This window comes from Sycon ciliatum, chromosome 5 (genome assembly GCF_964019385.1).
Source record: "Sycon ciliatum chromosome 5, ocSycCili1.1, whole genome shotgun sequence".
In the NCBI taxonomy this organism is placed as follows: domain Eukaryota; kingdom Metazoa; phylum Porifera; class Calcarea; order Leucosolenida; family Sycettidae; genus Sycon; species Sycon ciliatum.
In genome coordinates this window covers 32,085,662-32,099,942 of record NC_088647.1, presented here as the reverse complement: position 1 = coordinate 32,099,942, position 14,281 = coordinate 32,085,662, and the positions used below count along the sequence as shown (strand labels likewise).

At 43.7% G+C, this 14,281-nt stretch overlaps 2 long non-coding RNA genes across 2 annotated transcripts; one reads left to right on the top strand and one right to left on the bottom strand.

The window, feature by feature from the left end:
* Positions 1-690: 690 nt before the first annotated feature.
* On the top strand, positions 691-2,670 carry LOC135818353 (uncharacterized). The gene is made up of 2 exons (XR_010553673.1): positions 691-1,598; positions 2,199-2,670. It is a non-coding gene; the product is annotated as an uncharacterized LOC135818353 (long non-coding RNA).
* Positions 2,671-4,003: 1,333 nt separating this feature from the next.
* Positions 4,004-7,234, bottom strand: LOC135818351 (uncharacterized). The gene is made up of 2 exons (XR_010553671.1): positions 6,740-7,234; positions 4,004-4,729 (listed from the first exon to the last, which is right to left on the bottom strand). It is a non-coding gene; the product is annotated as an uncharacterized LOC135818351 (long non-coding RNA).
* Between the last annotated feature and the right edge of the window lie 7,047 nt (positions 7,235-14,281).

The window sequence follows — 14,281 nt, the reverse complement described above, 5'->3', positions numbered from 1 at the left end:
GTTGTCGCTACAATTGTTTGGTGTTACTCCTCGTCGAGGTGGTAACAATGTAACTTAATTTGCTCACTATGTTGTTGTCATTATTATTATTTTCCTTCGAGTTTTGTGTCGTGCTAAACTTGATAAGTTTCCACCTTGTCACGAGTGTTCTTATCTAATTATCTTTACGCTATATAAGTTTTAGTCTTTCAAACTTGAGTCATTCCCTGTATAATCCTTGATGAGAAGGGACCGAAAACGTTCGGATACTTATGACAAGTGCCTTATTATGACTGGATGTGTGTTTGCGTGGATACTTGCGACCCATAACTTACCTTCGTTTTAAAATAATAATAATAATAATAATAACCCGTTTGTCTCTTTCCCTCAAAACCAGTTAATAATAATAATAATTAAAAAGCTTACAAATAGGATGAAGGCCGCAGACATCACGCAACTACGTTACTTGTTTGACATGTATTACTGTGTATTTTATAACAAAAATATTATTGAAAACCCAGAATCGATTTTCTCGTTCCTATCATCAGTGGGAAAAAACGGAACTATGGATACAACCAAAGAAACTGAAGTTAAGTACTGTAAATAGAAAGGTGTTAGAAATAACATCAAGATACAAGTGCAATAAAACCACTAGAGGAAACGCAAAAAAGGTAACAAGATTACATAACCAAAATGATGTTTACACCAATCTACACTCTATGCTGTCACAGCATCCACAACTGATCCTCTCTCTCTGAATTAACTATTTGATAAAGCCAATCTTTAAATCGCTGTTGCATAGGATCTCGGGTGGGAAGAAGCGATGAATCGATACATGGCATTGTGAAGAAAAGAAGAACAAATTCACATTGCACGTGAGACTCGGTTAGAAAGACTGAGTTTCTGCATTCATAAGAATGTCACACCCCGGGGATCATGATAAAGAAAACATATGTCGTGAAAATGACTGAAAGAACCAAAGAAGTATTTGATCTTCCAGCCAGCTTAGCCTGGTACTACCATACTAGCAGTGCTACCAAGTACCAGCCCTCCATATTTTCTGTATTTGTACGGAAAATCACTCCTTGTGCGCACTACAGAAATTGAGCAAATGGTATAGAAAATCGGAGAGGATCAATCAGCTGTGTAGAAGCATTGCAAGTGTAAGCTGAGTGATGAATAGTCTTGTACCAAAGCGAGTGCATGCCGTACCACAACAACATGTACATGTAGCACAAAAATAATAATGTCGTGAGTGCAAGTCACACATGTTTTACACTACCAAATGCAGCCACCGACATGCATGTGCGTGTCAAAAAACATTACAGTGCAAGTATGCATGCAATGTACACGGCAGTACGCAAAACACTGCAAGATACGGAAAATCAGAAGTTTGAGTACGCAAAACAGACTCAATTGGTGGGCAGCTCTGTACTGGCCTGTACGGAGGGAGTGAATCTCAATGTGTGCAATGCACGCACTTTGGCCGACAGTGAAAACTATGCAAGTCGTGTTGGTTTGCAGGATGAATGTGAGTCCTTTTAGACAAGCGCCTTAGTGGAGTAGCCCACCGAAAGAAGAGTACTTGACACCGCGAAGTGGAGTCTGCGCATACAACAGTGAGGGGGTAAAATTAGCTATGACTGATTCTGCATGTGTTCTGCATGTGTGTCACATTACACTAGCAGATAGGCACACCTGTTGTTCCAAAAAGATGCTTATGTCAGTGTCTGAATATGTCGTGTACCAGGTAATATTGTTGCCAGGATCTCACGGTGAGAGTCAGACTTGAATATGGTATCAATAGATTATCAATATCATACATCACCATGTACCACCCAAAGTATAATAGCCGAAGGACCCGTTTGTGTGGTGGTGTATGATTTCGTGAGCAAGATGAAGTGGCTACAGATGTGTCTTATATAACACCCTAAGAAAAGATCATCAATTCTGGGGAAAGTGATTCTGGTAGCATGTTGTATCCAGTGTGGCATGACAAAGACTCCCTCGATTTAGCCTGTGGAGAATCCGTAAATACATAAATACAATACATACAGGCATCGCAACCTTCGGATTATATGCTCTTTTGCTTGCCTCCTGGAGTGTGGTTGTACCTTGGTTCACTGTATTAGAATAATAGTAGACTTTGTTTTTCGAATTCGTTTCTATAACATTAGGTTTCTTTCTGTTGCTGCTATGTCTTTTCATGTGTTTTACAGGATTGCCATCTGTTGATGAATACCACTCTGAGGCACTCTCACGAGCGAAGGTGTTTGAGAATCCATGTCGGAATGATGGTCATGTTGGCCTAAAGGTGCATTACATTGCCGATACTCGCCACCTCCACCCTGGAACATGTTCAATTTCTGTTTCTCGTATGGAAGGACCGAACAGGTTGTTTTCCTGTCTCAGTGGACCACTCAAGACTGAACAGCACTGATGGAAGAAGATTTGCCGTGAATCTCGTTCACATAATCAGCCTGTTTAATTGCTGTACTGAGGTGACTGCTTCATAACAATGACCATGCAGCATTAATTTTGGATAGTATTGCAGTGCCCCTAAAATTGGAGAATATCGAATTTCTCTGATAGCATTGTGATTCATTTGTGAATAAACATCACTACTCTTTTTGAGTAGCATAGCAATGACAGAGTTGGTTTAATGTATGACAAAATGGAGCCGCTTTTTAACTTAAACCTGTACTATAATCAGTACCGCCGGAAGCAGTTTTTGATTGGTCCGGTAGTTTCATGGCGGGTACACACGTCCTCCACGGTAGGAAACGTTTGTTGGTGGCCAACAAGTTGGTCTGGTGATAACCTGACCAACCAGACCGGCGGGCCTGATAATTGTGGGGCTCATGAGCAGCTCAAGTACTTAGTATGGTTTTGGACATGTCCCCAGTTAACCAATGAGAATAACCGGAAAACAAGGGGGGCTTTAGATGCCGGGCTGACTTAACAAGAGGCAGGATAAGCGCGTTACGGGTTGAGCTTGTCGAAAACCAATTGTACTTCATTATGTGTGAAGGGGTTTTATGAAGAAATATTTTATGAACCAGTGTACAGAGATGGTGCTTATGACGAAAGGAGAGAGGAGAAGTGTGTGAAAGTCGATAAAGGGCATCCGAAGGAACACATCGATCCTTGTTGTAAAGAATATTAAGTATAAATCTATGGTTGAAACCTACTTCCCCAAGCGTTCTCTGTTAAGTATAAATCTATGGTTGAACCCGACTTCCCCAAGCGTTCTCTGAGGGGACCGAGGTCTACTCTATCAGTTCATGTATTCTGTGAAGTGACATGACCATTCGTGGGGACCTTGCTCATAACTGCAAAAGTCCTCGTCTGATTTTTCCGCATCAATTGAACGTTATACATGGGCATGTAGTGAAAGCCACATGCAAAAGGCTGTTCCATGGCACTCATCTGCCACCAAGCTCTGGGTTCATTGGCTGAAAATATTCTTCGGCACAGTAAAGTCGTGCGCCCAAGAACGTGGAAGCCTACAGAACATCCAACCTGGAATACTAAGAACACCACAGCCCAAAATTAAGAATTGCGGTGTAGGTTTGTGCTGTTGTCAAACACCGGGATTGTTATGTTGCACATGTATCTGAGCTTTACCACTACATACACGTCTGTCTTTACACAATTACCAATCTGCAGACAGCATGCTGTTTCGTCCTTTAGTTACTAATGGACTCATCAATGCAGCACAGAGAAAATGAGGCAGGTGAATGTCCTAGGCTAGAGAGCATCAAATACAGGTATAGAATCATGCCTTGCAGATCTCGTTACGGCCCCTTCGATGCATGTCTGAACATTAGATGGCTGTGTAGCTTCAGTTATCTCAGAATATGTACTATTTATCCAGCAGCAACAACGTTGGTCACACAACTATTCACTATAATGAGTATGCGTTGGAACACTTTACCCCGAGTCATACTATAGCAGTGTATGCCATGCATGGGTTTACCTCACACACTGAATTTCATAATTTGACATCCAAATCACAGAAGAGTGGTGTTCCAAACTTTACGTAATTGCACTCCATGTCCTGCGAGCTACAGTAGAATACTTCAATAGAAAATTTCTTATAGCACGTTCTTAGAAACAAATCGTATAGGTTCGAGGCTGTCAACCCAGAAATTTGTGATTTCACAGCCATAGATGTTACCAGTCAGGTCACTGTATACAGTAGGTATGCAGAAGAAAATACTAGTAACTCTTTGTGGAAGAGCTGTGCCAAAATGTGTACAGTACAGTAAATTAATAAAAAATGAGAAAAGCAGTGACAAGGCTGTGCATGATGTAGATCTACTCGTACCAGTAAGTACAGTGCACCAGTGAAATTGTTGGTGTAGTACCGGTATACTACTATAATTATGGCATGGCCCATGCCACTACAATCTATTTGCAGTGGTCCGCAGTAGGCCAGTGCAACAGAAAGCATTTCAGAAGCTGTGTGCAATGTTAACATCTATGACATACAAGTAAACTGCCATATAGCACAATCGATTACTCTCAGCCCACATAAGTACAATGTAGGCCAATCAGTAGTATAGATACATAGAGCACACTCTACATCATACATAGTCGGCACCAAATCTATGTTGTCGATGTACTTTGCAATGATGACATGATGGCAAGCGTGCTTGATTCATCATAATATTGCCTTGTACTTGGTTGGAAGTTAGTTGTAAGTTCAGTGGTCGAGGTAAGCAGAGCTGCTCCAGCTTTCAGAATCCTGCATGAAAAAGGCAGAAAGCAAATGTAGGTATAATAGTAGCAAGCTGATGTAAAGAGCCTGTCTTTCAATGCAATAATTCTATCCACTGCATGGACAGACCTGGTGCTTCATTCACCTCTGTTTCTTGCTTTCTCAGAAAACCTACTTCCTCCTTCAGCCATCTAGCTCATGATATACATTAATTTTTCTTTATGCCTTTTCAGCCGTGGTCGACTTTCGCCCCTCCTGTTTGATTGGCAATTGCAGTCAACCTGGGGAATACTGACCCTCGATTGTGAATGAGAAAAGTGTCGCTATTCGCATTGTTGTTACTCGTGAGGTTGGAAGTATGCAATCAAATGTTCACTGGATCTGAAGATTGTGTCGTTATTTGCGAGTTGTTTTGTAAACCCGAGGTAGATTATTCACAAGGTTGATTGTACATGCTATGGGATGTACAATAACTAACCAAACAATAATGGTGTAACAATGATTTGAGTCCATATCCAATTGGATGAACCTAGAGTGCATGATCCATTCCAGAAAGGCGACTTCAGTGAGTCTTGAATTGTCAGCAGCATCATACTTCCATCGAGCTTTTTTTCTTTTTCGAAACGACCCTCTCTTTTCAATTCGAACGAAGGTCAACATACGATTATGGCAGGCATGCACGCACTGATCTTCACTGTATACATGTGCATGTATACTGTACTGTAGTCTGTGCAGTCAACTAGTCGTGTTCCACTTGGCTTACGGTAAGTATCACTACAAGTGCATAGTAGCCCCCCCCCCACCCCAGGGAGTGCGCGTGAACGGCAACTGTGAACTGGTAAAAGAATTATTCGACACCTTCGTTCGTTTCGATGGAGAAGGTTCATCTGACAAATTGAGGCCTTCGTTTCACTCCTAGCCCCAGGAGCGAAATTTTCACTCCTTGGCTGCCTGTTTGAGCCGTCCTTGTGGAAGGGTTGATTTATGCATGCCCGCATATACATGTAGACCTTATTCAATAAACGTCACAATCACGTGAACCAGGGTCCCGGGAACCAGGGAGCGGCAAGAGACCTGCACTCAGTGCACAGTGGACTCGGCGTGGGAACATAGGAGTAGAAAAATACCGGTATTTTACTACTCCCTTGTACGAACTGGGCCTTTCTTGCCACTCGTTTCACGTACGCGTGCCCCAGCTTACAACAAATCCCTGGAGGCGAGTCCAAAAATCACGTTATCGAATAAGGTCTATAGAAACACAGATCACGTAGAACTACCCCATCCGGGGTCACAACTCACAACGTTTTGGGTACTTAGGTCTCATGTTGTCTCCCCAGGTGCTATGAATCCCTGATGCACATGTATCTACATATACAATGTAATCGTAACTCTACCAATATTGCGGACGATGACCCTCCCCCCCCCCCGGCAAACAGAAAGTCGCTATGTCCTGGCCGAGTTTATCTTTTAATTAAATGGTTTTCTCGGTTGGGATTTCATACCTGACAACCATCCCGATTTGGCCGGGACCGTCCCGATATCGAGGGCGGTAATAGGCACCCAAAAGTGCACTAGTTCCATGCCTCACCGCGAGCTTCTTTTGTATACATTTTCATGTCTAGGTATGTCATTGGATCTCAGGTTTGCAAAGGTTGGCAGGTATGGGATTTGTAGAGTGACCAGTTTTGACTATTGCCACCTGCTGTGCAGAAGTGTCATTCCTACATCCTGGCTGCAAACGTACCCCCCCCCCCACACACACCACCACCAACAATGTTCGATCCTATTTAAAGGACCTCACTCTATATGAAAGTGTAGCAGAGGCACTGCCAAAGTATAAAAAACAGCAATTGAAATGCAAGCTGCATTGTGCATGCATGGAGGGCATGGGGAAGAGACTGAGAGGGTGAAAGTGAAGGAAATTTGTTCCGAAATCAAGAGAATCCGAGGAACCCTTGCTGCATTCTTCAGTTCGATAACGTCAGTGGGTGAATCTCAGATGTGTTGTGTGCCCAGACATACAAGTACAGCACTAACCTGAGCATGAGAGCTGCTTGTCATCATCGTGGTCAGGAAAACGAAAGGACGAACGAGGAAGATTGCTGACCATGCATGACGAACAACTGCATATCTAGACGACAGACGGCTTGCCAGAATCAGTCTGGTGTATCTTCAGGAATCTTCTTTCCTAATCGCATTCAGCAGTCAGCTTCGAGGTCAAGAACGCGATGATATTTTCAGAAGGAATAATTTTCAAAAATTTTAAATTTTGGAGAAGAAGCTTCCTTTCTAAAAAAAAAGCGTTCCTTGCTTTCACGCAAGGAGGTGCCTTGCCGGACATGTCGTCGACAGCACAGTGTCGGCAGATCCACGTTTGTAGGCTGCAGACCCGGCAGACGTTTTGATCATCCCGGCCTGGTGGTGAGATTTTGGACCCGGGAGTACTAAAAAGCTGCTCGCATCCCAGGGTGCTCAGTTTCGCTCTACCCGCGCGAGTAGGGGTCCAGGTAACGGGCTCTCTTTCGCGGCCTGCCGAGCATAATATACCTCACAACTGTACTACCTGTACAAAACTCAAGCGCCAGTGGTCAAGCGCCAGTGCCAGGCAGTGGTCAAGTACGACCAGTGCTAGTGCATTACTCAAACTGTCAAAGGCAGTTACGGCTACGAGTACGAGTATACATGACAGGCCTTGTTTGATGTTCCAGTTTTGCCAGTGTCATGCTGCGGAGTTGCAACAAAAATGAATCTCGCGAGCTCGCCGCCTTTGAAAAATAATTGAAAATCGCAGCGCTAGCGAAGATACCGCGTACCGGTATGACTAATAATTATACCTCACTCCATATACACTTAAAGACTTTTAAAGTACATGTACTTACAGTCTTTTAATCTTTTTAATCTGTATTTCAGGATTACCCAAAGGCTAACTTAGGCATGCTCTCCCTTAGTGGTGTATATATCTCCATATACACCGCTAAGGGCCCGGTCACACATGCACTGGGATTCGCTTCGGCGACGAGGTTCGGCGGCAGTGAGCCTGGTGTCGCTCCAGCGAAACCACGTGTGTGTGGTCACACATACAAACAGGGCACAACTCCTACTTTGGCGGAAAATGAGACTGTGGTGCATACGGTACGGAGAATAGACGAGGTCAATGACTATTATAGCAATAAAAACTGCTTTATGGCAGTTTTCTAAAAAAAAGTTATTGTGTTCTAGTCCATGGGCCCCGTCTAAAAAGTAAGAAATTAACGAAATGTGATAGCCGAAAATTAAAATTTCACACAAAACCTCACAATAATCACACACAGGATGAAAAGCGAGAAGACCTTTTCCTCTCTGGGTCCTCTTTCCTATTCATGCATGTTGGCGCAGTAAAAGTCACCCGTGAAGTGTCAGACTAAACAAGTGTTGAAAGCAGTATTTTTTTAAAACTAAGATCCTCAAGTGCTGTGATTATTGTGAGGTTTTGTGTGAAATTTTAATTTTCGGCTATCACATTTCGTTAATTTCTTACTTTTTAGACGGGGCCCATGGACTAGAACACAATAACTTTTTTTTAGAAAACTGCCATAAAGCAGTTTTTATTGCTATAATTTCTTTTGTTTTTTTTAGCTAAGGATATTATCAAGAGTCCATAAACAAATGTTTATGCACTCTTGATATTATGATAATAATTATGTCACCAATGGAATGCCCTAAATAATGGCCTAGCGCCTCTACATGTACATGTGCATCATATCAAATTCAATACCGTATTATACGCATTAATGTGCAAGCATTTTCTTGCAGAAAATGGCACTAGTCTTGCATATTCATGTTCTTCTGCAGGGAATCATATGGGTAGTGGCGGTACGCGGTGATACTTTTTTTTATACGCAGGTCATTCTGGGTATGTTGCTGTTTCAGAATTTCATGACTCTATCATAAGATTGTCTTGACTTTCAGGAAATTCAGATTTCCATAGGTCTGTGGGAAACACCCTAGTAAAATAAATATAATAATAATAATAATAATAACACCCTAAATCACATTTACTTGAGAATTGTAACCAGGTGCGTGCCGCAGATGTTTTTCTTGATTCTGTGTTTATGGTAGTCATGGGTTGTCGTGATAAGGTCATCCTGCATCTTATTGTACTGAAATCGTAATCCTGTTGATGTCGATAAAACTTTTGGAAGTACATGTAGTTCAATGACTTCAAAGTGTTACAAGTCCACGATTGTCTAAAACAACACAGCAAAGTAGGAACAATAAACATGTATTAATATGTAAACAAATACATTGTTGAGTCTGACACCTCGTTCCAACAACTACACTGATCCTGAGGATATTGTAAGGGGCAAGGATATATAGTTGGAGGTATTGAGAGATAAACAAGGCACTCCATAATAATAAAATGTTACATGTCTTTGGTGAGTATGAATGATATCCAGTCAAACCTCTTTAGGACGAACATCAAGGGACCGATGGTATTAATTTTGTTCTGTGAGTTTGTTTTAACCCTATTTTATAACCAGTGAATACAATTATTTCTCCAATAGAGACACGAATATATTTATTCTACAGCGAAAGATTCTAAGTCAGACCAAACCATTGACTCGTCTTGTGTGAAACAAATGAGTCACTGAACCTTTCTTTAGGAACATGACGGCAATTGAAACAACAACAGAGAAAATACGATACATGTACAGCACATTCTTGCAGGTACTACAAACAGATTGCCGATCGTAATTCTTGCTCTGCCGGCACGCAACTTTATTTGGGGCAGTGCAATCCCGGCGCGACTCACAAATCAAACAGCCCAGACTCGAGTAAACAAATCCAATCGTACGAGATTTTCAAGAGACGAGACTGCACCCATTGGCTTGTTTCGTATGAAGCAAACAAGTCACTGAATGCATGAACCTCTCCATATTAAAATTAAATGGAGATTTAAATGGAGATTTTCCCTGATATGCGAATTTATTTTGCATACTCGGCCAATGCTTCCCCCCCCCCCCCAGATTGGGAAATGCCAACGATGCTATGCCACTGCAAAATTCAGATTCTACCCTATGATCGGAGCACGGAATGCCGGAAGCAATCATGACCAGTGCCTTACTTGTAACGTACCAATGTACAATTAACATGAGTATTTCGACAACACATCTAAGCCTCAGCAGCAACATACAACATACATGTAAGCCTTACCGTCAAGAAGGTGAACTCGCGTTCTTCGCACACTGTTGGCAAGGGCAAAGAGATACGAATGGATCTAAATCCGAATAAAATCAGCACACGTTTCCGTAAATGAAAGGGTGAGCATAAGCAAATGAATCGAAGGAAACTGGTCAACTCAGAGATCACCTGTCATTGAGTATTCCGTAAAAGGAATACAGCAGAAAAGCTAAATTTAGAAAACAGTTCCTGTCAGCTTTTCCATTATTTATTGTATTCCACCTAAAATCCACCTAAAATCAGCACACTTTTCGTAAATGAAAGAGTCAACACAAGCAAATGAATCAAAGGAACTGGTCGACTCACCTGAGTAATATTCCGTGAAAGGAGGTCTCAGCAGAGCCAAAGCGAAATAAGCCAGGAGACGAAATATCCGAAACAGCTCATGCAAGAAGCAGTTCCAAAGAAGAAAGTTCCTCGCGCATGCACATCCGAAAACGGACTGCACTGCAACACAATGTCTGCCATGCACGTGCACAGCACGCGGCTACCACGCGTTGGTAGATTAATACCGAGCACCTTACGTAGAATATTACGTAGCCTAAGTGAAATACCGAGCACCTTACGTAGAAACTTACGTAGCATAGCGATGTCGTTTTTTCTGCCATGTGAACACAATAATAGAAAAGCTGACAGGATCGCTTTTCTAAATCTTGCACGCATTTTTGTTGCATGGACATCATACGCATACAAATTTCTCGTAGCAAGGCCAAATACAGTAGACCGTGGTGTTTTCCGCTGAAGCGAATCCGCAGAAGCGACAGTCTCGCTTCAAAAATTTTGGAGGAAGCGGATTGGAGTTTCCGCTGAAGCGGAAGTTCCGCTTTTCGCCGTTGCCATGCCATTTTTCGCTCCTGCGACCTCGCTTCAGCGTATACGCTACTTTCGAGTGCATGTGTGACCGGGCCCTTAGGGCCCGGTCACACATGCTAGGGCCCGGTCACACATGCACTCGAAAGTAGCGTATACGCTGAAGCGAGGTCGCAGGAGCGAAAAATGGCATGGCAACGGCGAAAAGCGGAACTTCCGCTTCAGCGGAAACTCCAATCCGCTTCCGCCAAAATTTTCGAAGCGAGACTGTCGCTTCTGCGGATTCGCTTCAGCGGAAAACACCACGGTCTACTGTATATGGACTTGCTACGAGAAATTTGTATGCGTATGATGTCCATGCAACAAAAATGCGTTCAAGATAGTCATTGACCTCGTCTATTCTCCGTACCGTATGCACCACAGTCCACTAACTCTCATTTTTCCGCCAAAGTAGGAGTTGTGCCCTGTTTGCATGTGTGACCATGCACACGTGGTTTCGCTGGAGTGACACCAGGCTCGCTGCCGCTGAACCTCGTCGCCGAAGCGAATCCCAGTTCATGTGTGACCGGGCCCTAAGGGCCCGGTCACACATGCACTCGAAAGTAGAGTATACGCTGAAGCGAGGTCGCAGGAGCGAAAAATGGCATGGCAACGGCGAAAAGCGGAACTTCCGCTTCAGCGGAAACTCCAATCCGCTTCCTCCAAAATTTTCGAAGCGAGACTGTCGCTTCTGCGGATTCGCTTCAGCGGAAAACACCACGGTCTACTGTATATGGACTTGCTACGAGAAATTTGTATGCGTATGATGTCCATGCAACAAAAATGCGTGCAAGATAGTCATTGACCTCGTCTATTCTCCGTACCGTATGCACCACAGTCTCATTTTCCGCCAAAGTAGGAGTTGTGCCCTGTTTGTATGTGTGACCACACACATGTGGTTTCGCTGGAGCGACACCAGGCTCGCTGCCGCCGAACCTCGTCGCCGAAGCGAATCCCAGTGCATGTGTGACCGGGCCCTAAGGTAAATTAGCAGTAGTTGTCGGCGATGAACAAGCCATTAGGAGGTCACACACGGTGAATATGGAGAGGTATAAATATATTATAACAAAGGGACCTCGGGGGACTTCGGTCTTTTACTCGGTCTATATATCCTGTATAGACCTCCTAACCGGTCTATAATCTATACATATACACTCGGTTCCTTGTTATAATAGTATCACTCCCTTGGTATTGACTCACATAGATTTTTGCCATACCTAAGCAGTCAAATATTCCTGCATATTTCACTCCTTAGGGCTACATTGTATATTGACTGCTTATTTGACTGCCTAGGGGTTGCGCAGTTGAACGGTGCCTAGTGCAGCATTGTCACTGCATGAGTAGGTGATGGTGCAACGGTTGTGCAATCATAAAACCGGGATTCATGAGGTTATCGTTCTGGAATTTGAAATACGGACTGTTTGTCGTGGTAAATCTAATATTGACTTCGTACTTGGTCAGTATAGTATAGGAATTTTATTATTTAACTCAATCTCGTAGCATGTGCACGCAGGAAATAAAAACCTCGTAAAAGACCTCGGCTTCGCCTCGGTCTTTTACTCGGCTTTTATTTCATATTGACCTCGTACTCTGTCAATATTAGATACCTATTCTTTACTCATGCTATCGGCCCTGGGGCACACCTACCCAGCCTGGCCATCCGCCGCACTGTTGCCTCGCTTGCCTGCCTGTACAAGCTGCACTACTTGCCTGGTCCTCCGCAGCTGCTCTCTGTGTTGCCACCGCGCCACATCATCTCTACCAACCCCAGAACTCGCAGCGAGCACGGTGCTGTCAGTGGCCATGACCACCAGCTCCAACACCAGCTGCCTGCATCTGCCCCGCTGGCACTGAAGCGCTCGTTCCCACACTGCAGCATCAGCGATTGGAACTCCCTCCCTGCAGCTCTCCTATCCCAGCCTCCCCACAGCAAGAGAATGCAATCATTCAAAACGAATGTTTACCGCCATCTTCGCAGCACAAACTGGCTCTGGGCAGTCGATTCCCTATGAATAGTATGACGCTAAGACAGTTTCTCCCCCACAATCGCTCGTGTTAAGCCTTGGGTTTTTGCATCTTTCTCACCTGTACAGCTCTATCTTCTTCTTTTTTCATTGTTTTTGGTGCGTGTTTTTGGCCGTGACGCCGAGACCTCAGGTCGGCAGAGTCATCAATGCCCCACCATCACTGCTGCGTCTCGGTGCAGCGCCTGCTCATTAGTTGTCACATTTGTCCTAGTCTCCGTACCATTGTCTTTCCTTATTCTTTTCGAGCTGGTTATGTGAACGTAGTAAAAAAAAAAAAAAAAAAAAAAAAAAACTTATAACAAGGAACCGAGTGTATAGTCTGAGCAAGAGTACATGGGGGGTTATGTAGTCTTGGTCTGAGATATCATATCAAGAGTCCATAAACACAGATGGAGAGCCGAGGTTTAATTATACAATTATGTTATTTCTCAATCTGCGGACAGCACGCTGTTTCGTTCTTTGTGAACTCATCAGCGCAGCACAGAGGAAATGAGGCCGAACCTGATAGCAATGGAAATAAAAATTTCCAATCAGGCCCGAACGTACCTTGCCAGAGTGCTCAAACTGACAAGTCATTTAGCTCTGCGTAATGCAAACAGCAAAGGCACTACCCCACATGAGAGTGCTCAACTACTACAAGAGCAGGAGCGAAAATACTCAATCTGCGGACAGCATGCTGTTTCGTTCTTTGTGAACTCATCAGCGCAGCACAGAGGAAATGAGGCCGAACCTGATTATTATGTTATTTCTATAACTTAGAACCTTCCAAGTTGGAAGGCTGTTGGAGTGCGTATCCAAGATGTGCTAGAGCTGTTAGCCAGTTAGTTGTAGAACGTCAGTACCGTCGGTCAGTGTCGTGCAATTTTATCCCATGAGCTGATTGTTTAGTAACTGGTAGTGTTAGTGGACATTATAGCGTAACTTGTAGTTCCTTGGTCTTTCTCTTTTGTATACTAGTAAGTCCATAAACAGTTTTTGTTTATGCACTCTTGATAATAATGTATCTAATATTGACTGAGTACGTATGGATTATCCCATGAGTAGGTCTACGAGGGGTATACCGCCGAATATTTTCACGAGTGAATTAGCACGAGGTAAAATAATAAGGGACACGGTATATACACAGAGTACGAACGGTGTAATCCATTTATCCCATGTACTGTCCCAAAGCACTGTACAAGCGCACTGGCTCCAAGCCACTCAGCAGAATCATCCAGTCTGCTAGGTGGAGACTGCTTGGCCACATGCTCCGACTAGACACCTCATCCCCGGTCCAGCAGGCTATGTCAGCATACTTTCAGCCAGGAAGCTCAGGGTTCCGAGGCCGCCCGAGAACAACCCTCCCGCGATCCATCAACAACGACCTGAAAAATTCCAGATCCACAAACTCCCTCACATCACACGAGGATCTAGTTGCACTGAGGCAGCTCGCCCAGGATTGTCGAAAGTGGAAGGAACTAATGTGTGCTGTGTGTAATGGCTG